This window comes from Myxocyprinus asiaticus, chromosome 31, assembly GCF_019703515.2.
Source record: "Myxocyprinus asiaticus isolate MX2 ecotype Aquarium Trade chromosome 31, UBuf_Myxa_2, whole genome shotgun sequence".
Taxonomy (NCBI): domain Eukaryota; kingdom Metazoa; phylum Chordata; class Actinopteri; order Cypriniformes; family Catostomidae; genus Myxocyprinus; species Myxocyprinus asiaticus.
The window spans coordinates 9,760,575-9,766,574 of NC_059374.1; the positions used below are offsets into that span (position 1 = coordinate 9,760,575).

The following is a 6,000-nucleotide window of genomic DNA, read 5'->3' on the forward strand; positions in this document are numbered from 1 at the left end:
TGATTACAAAACAACAACAACAACAACAACAACAACAGAAAACTCAACGGACACAAATGTCCTTAGGAGTTGTCCTCCTGCTCCTATTTTCAATTAACATTTTTAAACTTACCACAGATGGTCTGGCAAAGCAGAGACTGAGAAAATGGCACCTTCCTACATTTCCCCTTCAAACTCATCTGGGCCATCATGCCATTTGAGAGAGTTCTGAAAAACACAAACATATTAAAGTTTAAAATATTGAATGTAATATCTGGGTTAGAAAATGACAAATGCAGCCTAAGTACAACTTATAAAGGGTTCAAAATATTTACTTTTGTCAAGGGACACTTTATCAAAGCTGCATACAAGGGGTGCAGATCTGAGTGTCCAGAGAAACGTAAGAACTCGCCTATGTGCAATTTATTAGTCACACTTCTTCAAAACAGACGTGCAAATGTTTGCAAATGTTTGCAAATGTGCTCGCTGAAAAAGAAACACAACAAAAAAATTCAGCTGGTCTATAAGTTTGACACAATAGCAGTGCTTACTGGTACAACTGGTTTCTTTTCTTTCAAGTGATCATAACTGACCACTTGGGGCTCTAGCATTATGTGAAATTTGTTAATTGTAAACTCAAGATTTTTAAGTGGTCAACAGTTAAACAGAAGATATTATTCCTCTTCTGCTGCTGTCCCACTGGCTTGGTGGGAATGCAAGAAGTCAAAGAGTGGGGATTGTACTTTTTGGCCTGAGGGTGGTGCTTGAGGAAAAGTCATAGGTGATCAAAATTGAGAAGGTTCATCTACTGAGGAGCAGGGCCATGGGAAGCAGGGGTGCTGCAGCACCCCCTGGTGTCGAGATGGTGGTTGTTCTTTTCTTTTTTCAGTCTTATATATGTTTTACATTAAAACATTTTGGATATGTTTTCTTAAAAACTGTATGCTTGAGGAAGTCTTGACTCTTGAGAAATTATTTACAACATTTCACAGTATCATACTTATTTGTAAATCATAAGGGCCTTCATCTCAACCCCTGAAGTCAAGCCCCGTTTGGACTATTTCAACTATTGGAGCATCTAGCCGCTCATCTCATGGTAACACTTTAATTTAATATTAACAGTTGTCAATAGCTTGTAACATTACACTGATAGGCTATGCTCTTGCTGCAAAAATGTGTGCTGTGTAGTTTGGGATTTTGAACCTAAATGTGGATATGTAGCCTACTTGTTTGCTGTGCGCAACGGGACCTGGTAGTTACAAAACTGGCATGCATTTGATTGATATTGTAGCGTTAAAGATTATGTGCACTGATAATATAATGCACTAAGTTCGATAGTGCCTTTGTGTTGGAATGATAGTGGGAAAGCTGCCCTTCCGACGGGTTCGGTGTCTGAGAGAGAAGTGAGGGAATGATTTTGAGAGAGAATTGCTCGTTAGCTTTGTGACGTGTTGCCTGTTACCTGTTGTACAGTCAAGAATAAATCTCAGATAAGTAGAACGACTGCACTCATTCATTAATAGTGATTGTTACAGTAACGTAGTAGCCTATGCTATATTACAACGTGACGTTATGCATGGAATAAAAAAAAATAAAATAAAAAATGTTCGCTGGAACCTGATTAAAAAAATAAATAATAATAAATAAAGAAAATAAAAAAAGTCAGAACACCCACTACACACTGTGTATTAAGTAAAGTCTATTTGTCTGTGCCAGTGCCTATATATGCAGGATTGGGGAGCAACGGAATGCATGTAACGGGATTACGTATTTAAAATACAAAATATAAGTAACTGTATTCCACTACAGTTATAATTTAAATAATTGGTAATTAGAATACAATTACATTCAAAAAATATTTTGATTACTGACGAGATTACTTTGCATTTTATTGTCATTTGTTTCATTTAATATTTAGTCCTTTCAGATGGAAAACATTTATACATATAAATACATGTATGATGCGATCCAAAGTGCATTTGAACAGCGGTGAAACACTTTCTTATGATGTGTTACATTCATATGAGCAGACAGAGAAGTAAGTTTGAAGTAAGTTTGGAGCAGAAGAAACAGAAATAAACCTTGTGTAATTGACAGCTTTACACTAAGCTAAAAAGCTATTTCTAGCCATTTTACATGCACGTTACCAGGCACAATCATATTTATCAAAAAAATTCACGTTAGATCAAAATGTCTTTTTTTCTAGTAAGACTTTTGATATTAGGGCAAAAATCTTTTCTTGATAATAATTTTTGTATTGTTTTCCTGTCAAAATATCTAAAAATCCTTAAAACAAGATCAGTTTGATTTATCTTGTTTTAGAAACAACACTGCATAAGATATTTATGTTTATCAGAGAATGTATTTTTAACATGTGTATTTTGTCTTATCGTACTGGCAGAGTTTTTATAGTCAAAACAAGTGAAAAAATCTAGACCAAAGTATTTAGAATACGTTACTGACCTTGAGTAATCTAACAGAATATGTTACAAATTACATTTTACAGCATGTATTCTGTAATCTGTAGTGGAATACATATGCGCTACAGCAGCCCAAACTTAAATCATCTTACCACAGCCCTGCTGAGGAGCATGAAGTTGCTCACTAATCTTTGTGGTAATCCACCAAATAGATTTAGAGATTGCCTTGGAGTAAAGTGCTAAATGGACAACTGACGCAGCCACCCTTAGGCCCTGCCTGAGGAAACTCTTTAGGAACTGTTGCAAAATTTCTTATATGGTAGTGTGTATAGTTTTTCATGTGCCAGATGACTTTCCAGTTCTTGGAAGTCTATTTGGGTGTTGGCTGGCTTCATATGAAATGCTGTCCCATCAGTGGTTACTATAGCAATTTTTATTTAATCTCTTATTTCTATAAGCATCTGAGCACTTTCTTCTGGAATTCTAGGATAAAGGAAAGTGAGTACATATGTTATTTGGTAATGCAAGAATGTTATTTTTATTTGCCCAGTAAAAACATTTAGGTAAAAAAAACAACAACAAAAAAACCGCACATTAATAACTTTTCCAGAAACCCACATGCTAACAACATTAACTGTGCAATATTAAACACGCCATATGAATACAAGCTTTATATGTGCATCAAATAATCAAAGATGAAATGTTAAATAAGCATCAACACCTAATCAAAACAAGAAAGAAAGGAGTCCAACTACCGCTGCTCTACCAATGTCTACCAAAGAGGCGCCATTGGTCAGGACCCAGGAGGCTGCCACACTCCTGGTGGAGTGTGCCGAAGCCCCAAGGGGGGCGGTACGTCCTGGGCGTGGTATGCCAAAGCGATGGCGTCAACAACCCAGTAGGCGATCCTCTGTTTGGAGGCAGCGCTCCCATTCCGCTGTCCTTTGAAGCAGACAAAGAGCTGCTCAGAGCCTCTAAAGCTCTGTGTGCTATCCAAGTAGATGCGCAAATCACGCACTGGACACAGCAACAAAAAGGCTGGGTCTGCCTCCTCCTGGGGCAGCTTTGCTTGCAGGTTCACCACCTGATCCCTAAACGGGGTCATGGGAAACATGGGCATATAGCTCGGTCGGGGCCTCAGGACCACGTGTGTGTATTCCGGACCAAACTCCAGGCACTGTCGCTGACAGAGAATGCCTGCAGTTCCCCTACCCTCTTGATGGACGTGAGCTCAGTCAGGAGGGCAGTCTTCAAGAGACTGCCTTTAGCTCAGCTGACTCCAGGGCTCAAACAGGGCTCCCCGCCGGACCACTGAGAGATCCCATGAGGGAACGAGGCACGGTCTGGGAGGAATCAACCTCCTCGTGCCTCTAAGGAACCTGATGATCAGGTCGTGCTTCCCTAAATACCATCAACTGCATTATGGTGTGCTGCCATAGCGGCCACGTACACCCTCAAGGTGGGGGGGACAGCTGCCCCACCAGCCTCTCCTGCAGGAAGGAAAGCACTGACCAGACTGCACATCTCTGGGGGTCTTCGCTTCAGGAAGAACACCACTTAGCGAACAGACGCCACTGCAAGGCATACAGGTGCCTCATAGAGGGAGCCCTAGCCTGAGTGATCGTGTCTACCACCACAGGTAGTAGGCCACTTAGGTCTTCCGCATCCCGTCCAAGGGCCAGACATGAACATTCCAGGGATCTGGTCACGGGTTCCAGATGGTGCCCCGTTCCTGAGAGAGGAGAACCCTCCTCAGGGGAATTTGCCTGGGAGGGGCTGTTGTGAGGAGTGTGAGGTCCAAGACCCAAGTCTGGGTGGGCCAGTAGGGTGCCACTAGGATGACCTGCTCCTTGTCCCCCCTGACCTTGCACAGGGTCTATGCAAGTAGGCTCACTCAGGGGAACACATACTAGCACAGCCCCTGGGGCCAGCTGTGTGCCAGTGCATCTGCACCAAGGGAAGCCTCGGTCAGGGCGTACCAGAGCGGGCAGTGGGAGGATTCCCGGGAAGCAAACAGGCTTACCTGCGCTTGACCGAATCAACTTCAAACCAGCTGGACCACCTGGGGGTGGAGTCTCCACTCTCCCCTGAGCGTGACATGCCGTGCTGTCGAGGTCGCGTGGGATGTGAGTGGCTTGCAATGACTTGAGTCACTGCTGACTCTAGAGGAGGAGGCGGCGGGCGAGATGCGACATGAGTGCAAGCCGCCTTGGCAGCTACTGTATGCTACCATCACCGTGTTGTCCGTCCGGCCCATCACATGCTTGCCCTGGATCAACGGCCGAAGCCTCCGCAGGGCGAGCAACATTGCGAGCAACTCGAGGCAGTTGACATGCCAACGCAGTCCCGGAGCCCGCAGCTGCGTGCCCTTTGCACACGGTGCCCCAGCCACTTCAGGCAGTTCAGCACTGAGTGTGTGCGCTCGTTTGTGAGGCGCGCATCATAGATACTAAGTCTAACTCCAACCCGAGAAAAGAGATGCTCTGTACTGGGGAAAGCTGCTCTTTCCTCAGTTGACCCGAAGCCCCAACCGGCTGAAGTGCCTGAGCTCCAGGTCCCTGTGCGCACACAACAAGTCTCGAGAGTGAGCTAGAGCCAGCAAGTCATCAAGACAGTTGAGGATGCGGACGCCCACTTCCCTTACCCTTCTCTGCAACTTCCGTGAAGATGCGAGGTGACAGGGACCGACCGAAGGGGAGGACCTTGTACTGGTGCGCACAGCCCTCGAAGGCAAACTGAAGAAAGGGCCTGTGCCTAGGAGAAACCAAGACGTTGAAGTATGCATCCTTCAGGTCTATCGCCGCAAACCAATCCTGATGCCGGATGCTCGCTAAAATTGCATTTCCGCGTCAGCATCTTGAATGGGAGTCTATGCAAGGCCCAGTTCAGAACTCGCAGGTCCAAGATTGGCCGTAACCCACCCCCTTTCCTTGGTACGATGAAGGAGGGGCTGTAGAACCCCTTCTTCATCTCAGCTGGAGGGACAGGCTCTACCGTGTCCTTCCGCAGAAGGGATGCAATCTCCGCCGGGAGGGCAGCGGAGTTCTCGCCCCGCACTTGAGGTAAAACAGTCACCGCTGAACCCAGGCGGGTGGCTGGTGTACTGAATCGCATAGTCGAGTCAGACGGTCCCGGTCAGCCATCACGACGAGTAGGGGAGCGCAAGCCACACCCCCAAGCTCCGGGTGAGGGGGACCAAGGCGACGATCGCGTCGGACGTACCAGTGGAGGGGCCTCGCGGCAGGGCGGAGCCGGAGGCGCCATGTTAAGGGGATCAGAGGTGTTTGGGGCTCCCAAGGGTGACACAATGTAGAGTGAGTGACAGATAGGGAACCTAAATATCTTATGCAGTGTTGTTTCTAAAACAAGATAAATCAAATTGATCTTGTTTTAAGGATTTTTAGATATTTTTACAGGAAAACAATACAAAAATTATTATCAAGAATACGATTTTTGCCCTAATATCAAAGGTCTTACTAGAAAAAAAGAAATTATGATCTAACATGAATTTTCTTGATCGTGATCGTGCCTGGTAACGTGCAAGTAAAATGGTTAGAAATAGCATTTTAGCTTAGCGTAAAGCTGATCATTTACACAAGGT

At 44.9% G+C, this 6,000-nt stretch overlaps 1 pseudogene; it reads right to left on the reverse strand.

The window, feature by feature from the left end:
• Nucleotides 1-5,513, reverse strand: part of LOC127421803 (inactive ubiquitin carboxyl-terminal hydrolase MINDY-4B-like) — a 47,426-nt pseudogene extending 41,913 nt beyond the window's left edge.
• Nucleotides 5,514-6,000: the final 487 nt, after the last annotated feature.